At 49.4% G+C, this 13,714-nt stretch overlaps 1 protein-coding gene across 1 annotated transcript in view; it reads left to right on the top strand.

Moving 5' to 3' along the window:
- LOC148398724 (uncharacterized) overlaps positions 1–13,714 on the top strand; it is a 117,875-nt gene that overhangs the window by 11,811 nt on the left and 92,350 nt on the right. The window lies entirely within an intron of this gene.

Raw genomic sequence — 13,714 nt, 5'->3', positions numbered from 1 at the left:
TTATCGAGAAGGCTTCACCAGTTTCATTGAAGAGTCTGTTCCTTCAATCTATGGAAACGACGATATCACTTCTCGAGGATGTATTTTGAGTAGTCGTATCAGCTAGTTGCATGTTTTATTCTTGGGGAACGCAAGAATGTGTTAAATGCGTTTGTTAGCTTCTCGTTAATGCTAGCATTAGCTCAACTTGACTGCATTCATAAATATTGTGAGGGGATTTATTCTGTTACGTGTTATGTATGGTTGGAAGGGCAAGTCTACTGCTGTTGACATCTTTTATTCGAGCTAAAGGTTTGCGGCGCAAGGAAATGCTACCTCCGCTAAAAACTACAAATACGTCCGGCCTGGAGGGGAGTATCTTGAAGTATCTTATTTGCATTTAAAGAGACCGCACCAAAACTATTCAGAACAGGGGTAAAAGAGGAGCTTGTGACGCTATGACGACGAAGAATTCAGACAAAAGATTTGCTGTTCCACTTTATGTTGACCACAACAGAATGAGTAGAATGTCAAATGAATTTATAACCATAATAGTGTAATGTCCTGTATTGTTTGTTGTATCTGGGCGTGAGGGTGGGGCCGGAAAAGAGAAGTGACGTCATGCGGGTGGGTTAGCTTGGCAATCAGCTGGTGTGTGAGGCGCATGGGCGTGAGTTTGGGCCACCAGCAACTCCTGTTTGCATGTTTTTCTGTTGCCTTTTTTTGTCATAATAAAAGCGGCGAACAAACCATCTGAACATCCTTGACGCACTGAGGGGCATTACACTACGTATAGGCTTAAAGTCATTCACTGGTGTCATCTTATTTCTGTTTGATCCAAAGGTCTGTCCAGCGCTTACGAAAACATTTCTTCTTGGTGGTTGGCCACCAACACCACGATCACTCAAGAGGGGTGCAAGTGGACTGACAGGTCTCCCTTTCGTTACACCCACTGGACCACAGGTGGGTCCAAATGCCGTCCAATATTTGTTGACGACGGTCTGGAGCAATGGAGAGGAGCGCTTAGCATATGCCGTCTCCTTACAGATAGCCCGAGTAAATCCTCTGGTGAAAACTGCCTTTTCTATAACATTGAAAGTGAACTAGGAAAATGGGAATTTGACAACTGCCAGAAGAAGAGAAACTACATGTGCAAGAAAAGAGCCAAAGGTAAGATGTGACTCATGGCCAATTCAGGTTGATGCCCATCTTTGGCTTTTGCCTCGCAGGACAGAAACCGGAACCTCCACGCCATGACGGTAAGTCAGTCTCCCCGAATCCTGAATGTTGACGTCAAAAAATGCGAGACGGAAAAAAGACATCACGGTGCGCTCGCAGATTTTCGGGAGATCCTTGTGTGCAACCAGCAGAAGAACGTCGACCTCTTTTGTCAGAGTGAGGGTCAAAGCGTCATCCGCATCCAGTCGGCCTTCTACGGACGGCGGAGCGGCAGCCTTTGTCCAACTCAGAACACAACAAAGGGTAAGACAGGACATAAGCAACGTCGTCGTGTTGCATTTTGGTCCGGCGATACAATCGTTGGAACCAAATAAGCTTCCACGCGGCCTTGGGACTTGCAGAGACTTGCGTGGTGCGAGGAGCCCTCCCTCACTACAGGCAGAAATGTGACAACCGTCAATATTGTCTTGCTGACCCTTTTGAGGGCGTCCGGGAAACCTGCCCTGCAGTCTCCAAATACCTGCACATGGTATACAGCTGTGAACGGAAAGGTGGGCTTCACATCTCTGTTGTCTAATGCGGTATCTCCCGACTAGAGTTGGGGTATGACGGCACATTGAATGGTCTTTTCTGCTACGGACGTTGATGCGATGGCTAAAAGGTTCAGGGGACCACTCGCCATACAAGCTTGGCGACCATTGGCCTAGTGAATCGACGGCACCTAACAATGCCCAGAACAATACAACACAAGGATTCAGTTATTAGGGATCCGTTGCAACATGATTCTGGGTTGTTCTCAGTGTGTCTTGACAGTTTGGTCGAGGCAGACAAGCGCATCGCCAACTCAGCGTTTGAAGCCTCCTCCTCTATGAGCGACACCAGCCCAGAGAAAGCTCAATTGAGCAAGAATTCTTGCTGGAGACCGTCACAAGATCGTACGTAGACAACCAAAGTTACTTCGGCGCTGGCAGTTTGGTGTCCTGAGCGAACTTGTGTCCTGCAGCCTCCACCAGCTGGATCCAGGTGAACCTCGGTCACGTGAGAAAGGTGACCGGGATCGTCACCCAGGGCTGTCCTCATACTGACCAAAGGTCCTGGGTCATCGACTTTGAGATGAAGATTAGTTTTGATGGCAAAAGCTGGACTGAACACCCGTTCGAAAAGGTGAGCGGCCAGCCAGTCGACCTGACGCCGACCGGGCTGCCCAAACTTGCTATTACAAATGAGAGTGCTGTTTCTAGTTTACCGGAGGGGGGGAGCACCGGTTTGGCTCTGCGTTTTCCGCTCAGTACGTCCGCATCCTGCCGCTGGAGGACAGCGTTGACTTCGGCCTCAGCTTTGACCTCTTGGGATGCGCACGTGACGGTAAGAGAGTCTCTCCCTCTGCTGCCGGGAAAAACATACAACCCATCTTTTGATATCACCTTTTGTCTGACAGATGCGATGACCTGTGACAGCACGTTCAACAGCCTCAACTTGACCAAGGCAATGACGTGAGTCGCACTTGCCCTGGTGTTTCCACCACGGTGGGCGCCTGTCGTCAATTTGCTTGTCCTTGCCTTCTGCAGGTTCCACTGCCCGCCCAAGTGCGCAAACTCCAAACACAATGTCACAGGAACCTTGGTCTACAGTAAAGTACGTGAATGCTGACCCTTGGACTGGAGAGGCACTGGCTCTTGGCAAAAATAAACATTTCAAAGATGAACCTACATTTCAATTGGGATTTTCAAATTACTTCCATTTGAAAGATTATTTCATTTCCACACACCACTCAGGAAATCAAATCCTCCCTATCGTGACCTGTCAGTTGAGTTCTTGACTTGATGTGAGTGCAGGACTCAAGCGTGTGCGCGGCCGCTATTCACGCCGGCGTCATTCGTAACGACATCGGAGGAGACTGTATTGTGATGAAAGCTGTGGCAAAGAAGGGCTTTGCTGGCTCCACCCAGAACGGGATCACCTCCCTCAAGTGAGTGGCCAACATTTATGGCAAAGTACCAATAAGAGGCCCAGCTCATTGTCACATGTACGACCTGCAGGAATGCCGACTCGACGGATCAGGCCTTCACATTTGCAGACGGAGGTGAGTTCACGGAGCATTTTTTCATGTTAAGTGCTCAACTCCTGCTAACCCCGCACGGGATCTCACCTGCAGAGCCAAGATGCTTGGGAGAGTCCTGGGAGGAGTTTGCAGGCTTCTGCTACAAAGCTTTTGAGGACAAGAAGGAGTGGGCCGCTGCTCAAGCTGACTGCAAGAAATTGGGTGCCGATCTGGTGTCCATCCTTTCCAAGGTGGAGCAGACGTGGGTGAAAATTGCTTCTGCCCTCGGTGCGCAAACCGTCTTTGTAGAACTACTATCCCCTGAACGCTGGATGAGAGATCTGCTCGCCTTTGTCCTCTGCAGACACCAGCTATATGTGGACCGGACTGCATGACCAGAGAGTCCTCGGCATGTTTGAGTGGTCGGACCGCCACGAGGTGACCTTCACCGACTGGGCCCCGGAGGAACCCAAACATCTGAAAAAGGACTGTGTAGCGATGTCACAAAAGGTGCGTGGCCAATTCACAGTTTGCAAGAACATCTGCACGATCCACTGAAATCCTTCTTGCTCATCTTTCAGGCTGGAAAATGGAAGCAGATGAGCTGCAAGATACCCAACAGCTTCATGTGCAAGATGCCCAAAGCGCATTATGCAATCACCTCAGAGAAGGCAGAGGAGAGCCATTCTGGTGACAGCGTACTCTTGCACAGAAGCAAGCTCGCCAAGTCAGCGAATGTAGTGAGTTGATTTTTTTTCTCTCTCTCTGCATCCCACGTTTCTGGACAGGTACAAAAGACAGTTGTAATGATTTCCACACAATCTCATTTCAGTGTCAGATCTTAGCATTCGCATGCAATTTCTATTCAAGATGTTTTGATGACCAGTTATGTTTTGATTACATGTTTTCAGGTTGCTGGATCAGCGGTCGAGCTGAAGGGAGGTCTCCGTGTGAACAACGTCATCACCATCACAGGGCGAGCAAATAAACTGGCAGATTGGTACGAGGACCCCCACCCACTCCCACACGGGCAGAAGAATGCTAATACCACAAACACACTGTTGTACATCTGTGTTGCAGGTTTAAAATCAACCTGTTTGTGCCTGACGACGAAACCGACAACGTGGTCGCGCTGCTCCTCAAGTTGAACTTTGTAACCAAGAAGATTTGGTTGTACTCCAGAGTGAACACAACTTGGAACGAAAGAGAGGAGCATCCCACGCAAAGCTCTGGACGCGGACAAGAAGTCAAGGTGACGTGAATCACACTGTATTTTTGCACACACTCTCACTTACAGTTTTGGGGTTTCCAAACTTTGGTGTGAAATGTTCCTTACCTTTGATTGGTGCCGATTTGTTGTTTGTTCATATGCGCAAGGCGTATCCATACAACTGTCTGTCAAAACCCATTCCATCTTGTAGAACCTCCCTAAACATGCATCAATCTTAAAAAATATTTGAGTGTTTCAAATGGGAAGCGGACATTTACTGGTTGAAGAGCACCTAGCCGCTAATAAAGGTTGGAGTGATTTTATTTTTCAAACTACAAAAAGTATGGAATGGAAATGTTACAGTCAAAAGGAAGTGCTCAAACCATCCCACCCTTTGTGATGCTACTCAGAAATGTCCACAATAGGATGAATTTTCTTCCAATCGCTAGCGAAACTGTAAGGCTTGCTCGCCAAAAAAAATGTCAACGTGAACGTCACATCTCCCGCCTTTACTCGCTGCCATGCCGTTCACACTCATTACGTGCATGGTGTCCTTGTTGTTGCTCAGGTTGTCATCAAGTGCGCCGACGATCGTTTCCAGATCACAATCAACGGCCTCGACGAGGTGACTTACAAATACAGAGAGGCCAATCTACAAAGCATCACGCAGATGATCGTGTGGGGTCACGTGTCCATCAAGGACATCAAGCAAAGCTCAGCTTAGACCAGTCTGCGCTAAAATGTGAGGACAGACGTGCATCCGGGTTTTGTGTCTATTGCATTGAACTGCGCAGTTTTCCTGGGCCGATCAAGAGACCCTTTTGACTGATTGGATGATGAGTAATGAGAAGAGAATGCAGTTTCTGGAGAAACTTCGTGTGAAGGCAAAGAAGCTGGATGGAAACTTGAGATTGGGGAATTCTAGCAAATGATGTGAAAAGGCGAGAAATAACAGCAAGCGAGAAAAATGTTAAGCGAGAAAAAATTGGGAATGCGAGAGAGACTGAGAAAAACATGAGCGAGCGGTAAGCGAGAAAAACAGGAAGCGAGAACAACTAAGCAGAGTTAAGCGAAAATGATGGTAAGCAAGAAAAACAATAGGCAAGAAAAATGGTACGTGACAAAAGCGGTACATGAGAAAAAAGCGAGGAAAAGCGGTATGCGAGAGAAAAAACAATGAGAAAAAAATGAAGTGAGAAAAAGGTATGAAGGTAAAACTATGCTAGAAAAAAGTGGTAAGCAAGAAAAAACAATAGGCAAGAAAAACACTAAGTGAAAACTCGTAAGAGAAAAAACTAAGCAGGAAAACAAAGGAAGACGAGAAAAAACGTTATGTGAAAGATACGGGAAGCAAGCTGTTAGAGTGGTGCTCACTCTAACTTATTTTTGCAAGAACCACACGGGAGACAGTATGCCCTTTTAAACACCTGCAGGTGGAGAGTCATTCGTTGCTGTGCGTACAGCGATGATCGAATGAGGTCTGACTCAGGCCCCTTGCAAGAGCATTTTTGAGAGAAACAGGGTGGGGGTGAGAGTGGACAGGATGGGGTTGAAGCCCCTGGCCTGCAGGGGGTCTTTTACGACGTGTAAATAAAACAACTTTGATTGCTTCCTCGATCAAGATAATCTGTAAACCCTAACACAAAACAGTAAGTGTAAAAAAAAAAACGGTGAGAAAAAACGAAGCAAAAAAGACGTAGGTGAGAAAACATGTAAGCCCGCACAAAGCGACCAAAAAAACGGGAAGCAGGGAAATACTCAGCAAAAACGTAAGTGACAAAAACGGTAAGCGAGGAAAGAACAATTTTCTCAACGGATCTACACGATTCAAAAAAATTATACTTCTGACGGACAAAAACACAGAAATCCGCAGAAAATTCTCATCCCTGTATAGACGTCTACGGGATACAGTTTTTAGAAGTCTTTGTGAAAGTTTTTTTAGACGTTTTTTTGCATCTATCTATAGCAGTGGTCCCCAACCTTTTTTGCGCCACGGACCGGTTACAGAAATAGTTGCGCGGACTGGCCTTTATATAAATACATTTATATAAATAAATAATACATTCATGATAAATATAAAAATACGATACGACTGGCATGAAAACAAGTATAAACGACATTAAGATAAAATTGAATTAGTGGGAGGGCTGAGCTTGTTACTCAGAAACGAGCCAGTCCCAATCCAGAGAGACAATGACACCCAAAGTGGTTAAGGTTTGTCTTTTAATACAGGATGCTTGGTCTCCATGTGCCGAAGCAGTTTTGAAGGTTTCATTGCTTCGTTAGCTAGCCTGTTATTATGCAGAGTGGGCTTGGCACATCAGTCACCTGTGGCGATAAATCCATATTTTTAAGTAGGACTCCAGAAATTTTCTTTTAAATGCAGCTTCTTTCGTAGAAGTCGTGGGTAAGAAGCTTTCCAAACATATCTGTTACTTGCTCATATTTGCTTGCTTCGCGGGAACATGATCGAGACGAGCGTCTTGACCTGAACCGACGGATTAATTGGGAGAGAATCGCCAATTTTTATTATATTTTTCAAAATTCTGACTCATTTTTGCTAGCTTTGCGGGCTCGACTGGGGAAACATGTCACGTGACCCGGACGAGCGTCTTGACCTGAATTAATCAATAGTCGATAAAGGGTTTTTTTTTTTTTTCCTGTGCGGCTTGGCGGCCCGGTACCAAGTGACCCACGGACCGATACCTGTCTGCGGCCCGGTGGTTGGGGGCCCCTGATCTATAGCATAGACGTCTATGGGATAGATGTCTAAAAAACTTTCCCTTTTAGACCTTTTCAGCCGAATTTTAGCCAAGACGTCTAGGTAGACGACAAAATGCTCACACGGCAGTATCTCTGATTAGTTTGACAGCACAGTGGATTAACGATAAATTTACCCCACAAAGAGTCGTTTTACATGCAAGAAAAAAACCTTTCACTTACATTTTCCAAGTAGGCATTGGTGTAGCTAACAGAAAAGTTTGAACAAACAAGGTTATGCTGTTCTCACAGTTAAGTTAGTATTTTTTTTCCGTATTTTTTTGCTGGTAAACTTCAAAGAATTTATTTAGGTAGAAGAGGTTCTTATTTTATAGTAATAGAAAAGTGAGATGTATAAAGTAGACTGTTACTGTCATTCACTGTCAACTGTAACATTTGCTTGTTGTTGCATTGAAAAATAAAAATGACATTTAAGTTTGGTGGAATTATATTTTTTGTGTTTTTCAGTACTCTGTGTCAACAAGTAGTGTAATCAAAATACTTGTACTTGTATTGGTTTTTAAAAAAGTGATATCGGTGCATCCAATTTTCGTATTTCATTCCATGTATTTAAAGCGGTTTTGCGTCGTAAAGGCGTTCTAAGATTCTTAACATGCACGAGAACTATAGTTGGTGCCCGCGGTGGCAGAATACACAGCGAGAGAGAGACTGGACCGAGGAAGACGGCGTGACCCACTCACATGATATACGCCATTTTGGAATGTTGCGTTGTCTCTCTCTTGCAAAGCCCCTTCTAGTGTGCAAGGCAACCAAAGGAATAAAGCAAAGGAAAATTCAATTCACATCACTGCCTCAAAACGAATTGACATCGTAAGCCAAAGATAAAGATAAATATTTTTTGAGATGGAACTGTATGCTAAGGTAATTGATAGGTAAATTGTATATATATGTTATCATGCGTTCCCTAATGAGTACTTATTAATAAAATTATTGCACAGTATGCTTGCTGTTTCGTTTTGCAGATGTCCACCAGTCATACGTTGCTGTCTGGAGCTTCCTGACCTTCTACGCCGCTGGGACTCCAAGAAAGCTGTTGATAGCTCAAACCGTTTTGTTTATGTCTGTGACTTCGTATTTCACATAGCATTTTGTCTTTTCACTCTTTTCTCATGGTGTTTTGTCTGTGACTTCTTGTTTCACATAGACTCCTGTCCTTGCACCCTTCTTGGTTCTCATCTGTAACTTCTTTTTTTCACATAGAATCTCTTTCCTTCTCTCATGAGACGATGCCCAAGCTTTCCCCCCACCTCAGGGGCTAGTCTCACACTGTGGGTAGGGCGTTCTTAAATAAAAAGAGCGGGGGGTGCAAAAGACCTTTAGTGTATTCAGATTGCTGTAAGTCTGGATGCACTCCTCGCGAGAAAAGACTCAACATTCTGCCTCGCTGGTTTTGTCTGCTGATCCTTTTGCTGATTTTGAACCTGACAGTATGAGAACCACTAATCTTGCGAATGGAGCAATTCAGAATTGGCCCCAAGGAAATAATTCTGCAATACTTGAAGGGCTGTTCTATGTTATCAGACGCCTTGTTTTCTTCTTTGAGATTGGGTGCTTGGGTGACCTCCAGCTCATCTACTAAAACTGCTCACTTTTCTTGGCAAGCTCCAGTTCATATTCCATAAAGTGCAGAAAAAGAAATGGGAAGTAGTTTGGAAGTTGTGAAATTGCAAGAAGTACGCAACAGACTGCGCACCCTTTGGAAATATTGCATTTCGGCATAAATTGGTCATATAATGTGATCTGATTTTCATCTAATGGACACCGTTTTCTTGAAGCAATACCACACAATTATGTTGACATGTTTTTTTGTTTTCTGGAAGTCAGTTTTTCTTCACCTCACAATGCACTTGCCACACAAAGGGGGAGTAGCAGCAGTGCTAATCTGCCATACATGAACATCAAAACTTGACCCTTGTCACCGTTTCCACCTTCATCTTTTCTTCTTCTTAGGCCTTTTCATTCTTTTCGGAACATAGGCCAGAGTTTCCACCCTCGTCTGTCTTTTGCCATTTTCTCCAGCTTTTTCCACGACAGTCCCATCTTCTTGATATCCAGCTCTGTGCTCCTTCTCCAGTTGTTTTTGGGTCTCCCTATGCTTCTTTTGCCTTGTGGGTTCCATGTTGACGCCTGTTTGGTTATAGCCGTGTTGTTTTTTCTCAGGGTATGTCCTATCCAGCTCCACTTCCTCCTCATAATCTGTATCTCTAGTGTTTTGTGTTTGGTGCGGTCCCATAGGCTGGTGTTGCTGATGCGGTTGGGCCAGAAGATCCTGAGGATAAGTCTTAGGCAGTGATTTGTGAAGATTTGCAGTTTAGCAGTGATGTGTTTGGTGGTCCTCCATGTTTCTGATCACAGCACTGTTTTGACGTTGGAGTTGAAGATTTTGAGTTTAGTATTGAGTGAAATGTTTTTGGTTTTCCAGATCTTATCTAATATGTTGAATGCTGTTCTTGCTTTCCCTATTCTTGATTTCACATCTTCCTCCGTTCCACTGTCCACTGCAATTACACTTTCTAGGTATTTGAATTTGTCTACCTCATCCAGTGGGCAGCCGCTGAGGTTAATGGGATTTGTGTTTTTGTTGTTTACTCACATTACTTTGGTTTTTGCTCCATTTATTTTTAGTCCCAGTCCTGCTGCTGTTTTTTCGAGGAGTTGAGTTTTCTCCTGTATCTCTTGGTGGCTATGAGAATAGAGCAATATCAAAGTCCATCGGCCACCTGGCGCGTGTGCACGGCCTCCCGGTGGTCCCGGGTGGCGTGCGTGAGTGCTCCGGCCGCCGGAAATCGAATGAGGCTCCGCGATCTGATCCGCAGTGCTTATAAAGTGCCGATCCACTCGGCTGGAGCTATTTTCGGCCACCCGGCGCGTGTGCACGGCCTCCCGGTGGTCCCGGCCGGCGCGCGTGAGTGCGTTGGCCGCCGGAAGTCGAATAAGGTTCCGCGATTTCATCCGCAGTGCTTATACAGTGCCGATCTGCTCGGCTGGAGCTATTTTCGGCCACCCGGCGCGAGCGCACGGCCTCCCGGTGGTCCCGGGCGGCCTGTGTGAGTGCGCCTGTAAGGGATCGGACAGTACAGCCAAGTGCGTAGCGACAGACTTTATTGTGGAAGGGGATGATGGGAACAGCTGGCGCTGGAGCGGCAATCGGGCCGGAGAGGACAAACGATTCTGCGGGATTTCAAATAGTCAAGCGAGTCAGTATCTCAGGGACTGATGAGCGAAGCAGCTTCAAGGGACAGACTGACACTCAGGTCTGCGCTGGCGGCGCTGATATAGCGCTGTCCATGAGCCCGTGGCAGGTGACGGCGATTCCACTGACAGGTGGGCGTGGTCCTGTCGTAGGTGGTGCCAGCACGTGACAGAACCCCCCCCCCCCCCCCCCACAAGGGACGGCTCCCGACGTCCCCAGGAACCAAAAAACAAACAAACAAAAAAAAAAGGCAATTCCCCGGGTGACCAAGTGGGGGGGGGCAGTACACCGCCGAAACGTCCGACACCCTGCCAGACGCAGGATCGACGGATGCGGGAGCAGAAGACCCCGACACCGGCGGACTGGACCTCCCCGGACCCTCACCCCGGGTCCCCTTGTCCCTCCTGGGGCGCCCGCGCCGAGGACTCTGTTGATCCGGATGACAACGGCGGAACTCCGTGATGAGCGAACGGTCGAGTATCCAGCGGCTCGGAACCCAGGAGCGGTGCGTGTCGTCATAACCCTCCCAATCCACGAGGTATTGGAGGCCACGACCGCGCCGCCGCGATCGGAGCAAGGAGCGGACAGCGTAAGCCGGACCCCCATCGACGAGTTGGGGCGGCGGCGGCGGAACGGGCGCCGGCGCCAACGCGCTCTCATGGATGGGCCACACACGGGACACGTGGAACGTAGGGTGAACCTTCATGGACTCTGGAAGGAGAAGACGGACTGCGGACAGGCCGATCACCTTCTGAATAGGGAACGGTCCAACAAAGCGGGGCGCCAGTTTGCGGGATCCCGCTTGCAGCGGCAAATCCCGCGTCGAGAGCCACACACGCTGCCCCACTCCGTACTCCGGAGCCGGCGTCCGGTGCTTGTTCGCCTGGCGGGCGTAGCCTGAAACAGAGCGGAGAAGAGTGACCCGGGCCCTCGCCCAGGCACGATGACAACGGCGGACACAAGCCTGGGCCGACGGGCACGCCGCACCACGCTCCTGGTGGGCGAACAAGGGTGGCTGGTACCCGAAGACGCAGTGGAAAGGCGAAAGTCCCGTGGCCGAGCTGGGGAGGGAATTGTGAGCATACTCTACCCAGGGAAGCTGTTGGACCCACCCACGCTGGTCCACGGCGGCCATGCATCGGCGAGACCTGCCCAGTTCCTGGTTCAGGCGCTCCGCTTGACCATTGGACTGAGGGTGAAACCCCGAGGAGAGGCTGGCCGTGGCGCCGAGGAGTCTGCAGAACTCCGCCCAGAAGGCGGAAGCGAATTGTGGACCTCGGTCTGACACGATGTCTTGTGGGAGACCGTGGTGACGAAACACATCCCGCACCATGATGGACGCAGTCTGCTTCGCAGATGGGAGCTTAGGCAGAGGGATGAAATGCGTCATCTTGCTGAACCGGCCCACCACCGTGAGGACCACCGTGTTTTCCTCCGAGGGGGGGAGGCCCGTCACAAAGTCAATTGACAGGTGAGACCAGGGACGCTGGGGGACCGGCAAGGGTTGAAGCAGCCCGGCAGGAGGACGAGTAGACGTCTTACAGCGGTTACAAATTGAGCAGGCTCTGACGTAATCGCTGGTGTCCACCTGCCAGATGGGCCACCAGAAACGCTGTGCCACCACGTACCTCGTGCGTGCAGCTCCGGGATGACAGGCCAGGCGTGAATCGTGCGCCCATTGCAGGACGGACGACCGCAGGCCTTCAGGGACGAACAGGCGACCCTACGGGCAGTTGCTGGGGCCGGGTTGATCGCGTGATGCGGCTTCCACTTGGCGTTCAATCTCCCATGAAAGAGCCACCACCCGAACTGAGCTCGGGAGGATAGTGGGAGGTGGACCCTGTCCCTCCTCCCCACCAGGAAACAAACGCGACAGGGCGTCCGCCTTCGCGTTACGGGAACCCGGTGTGTAGGAAAGAGAGAACTCAAACCCGTCAAAGAACAGAGCCCACCGTGCTTGTCTCGCGTTCAGTTTCTTGGCCGTTCTCAGATACTCCAAGTTGCGGTGGTCGGTCCAGACAATGAACGGAGTGGTGGCGCCCTCCAGCCAATGCCGCCACTCCTCCAAAGCCAACTTGATGGCGAGTAGCTCCTGATTACCGATGTCATAGTTCCGTTCTGAGGCTGACAAACGGTGAGAAAAGAAGGCGCACGGGTGGAGACGATCGTCTTGGCGGCTACGTTGAGACAACACCGCCCCGACACCCACGTTCGAGGCGTCCACTTCGACCACAAACTGTCTGTCGGGATCGGGAACTCTGAGGATGGGAGCGGATGTGAACCTCCTCTTAAGCTCCTGAAATGCCTGTTCTGCCCGTTCTGTCCATTTGTACGGGGAGGCGGGGCTGGCAAGGGCGGTGAGGGGCGCGGCCGCCGTGCTGTATCCACGGATAAAACAGCAATAAAAGTTCGCGAATCCTAAGAATTGTTGCAGCCGCTTGCGTGTCTCGGGAACAGGCCATGACGTGACCGCTTCCACCTTCCCAGGGTCCATTTCGATGGATCCCTCACGCACCACGTAGCCGAGGAATTTGACAGAGGAGGCGTGGAACTCGCACTTCTCTGCCTTCACGTAGAGCGAATTCTCCAGGAGGCGTCGCAGCACCGCCCGAACATGCTTGATGTGCTCAGGGAGCGAGCGGGAGAAGATGAGGATGTCGTCCAAATAAACGAACACGAATTTGTCCAGCATGTCTCGTAACACGTCGTTTATCAGGGACTGGAAAACCGCTGGGGCGTTGGTGAGCCCAAACGGAACCACCAAGTACTCGTAGTGTCCGCTCGGGGTGTTGAAAGCCGTCTTCCACTCGTCTCCCTCCCGAATGCGGATCAGGTGGTAGGCGTTGCGAAGATCCAGCTTTGTGAAGATGGTGGCACCCTGAAGGCTCTCGAAGGCGGAAGAAAGAAGAGGCAGAGGGTATCGGTTCTTTACAGTGATCTTGTTTATTCCCCGGTAGTCGATACACGGGCGGAGCGTGCCCTCCTTCTTCTTCACGAAGAAAAACCCCGCTCCCGCAGGTGAAGAGGACGGCCGTATGATACCGGCTGCCAGGGACTCCCGGATGTATTCCTCCATAGCCCGGCGCTCAGGAGCGGACAGGGAGTAGACGCGTCCCTTGGGAGGGAAGGTGCCGAGCAACAGGTCGATGGCGCAATCGTAGGACCGGTGTGGAGGAAGAGAAGCGGCCCTGGCCTTACTAAAAACCTCCTTGAGTTTGTGATAAAATGCTGGGACATTGGAGATGTCGGGACTGTACCTGGGCGGGGCTCTGCCGAGTGGGCTGGTGGCCGCCTTCAGGCACACTCGATTGCAGCGTTCGCTCCACTGCCG

Source organism: Syngnathus floridae, chromosome 4 (assembly GCF_059516105.1).
Source record: "Syngnathus floridae isolate MCC-2025c chromosome 4, RoL_Sflo_1.0, whole genome shotgun sequence".
In the NCBI taxonomy this organism is placed as follows: domain Eukaryota; kingdom Metazoa; phylum Chordata; class Actinopteri; order Syngnathiformes; family Syngnathidae; genus Syngnathus; species Syngnathus floridae.
This window is presented reverse-complemented; position numbering and strand designations above follow the sequence as displayed.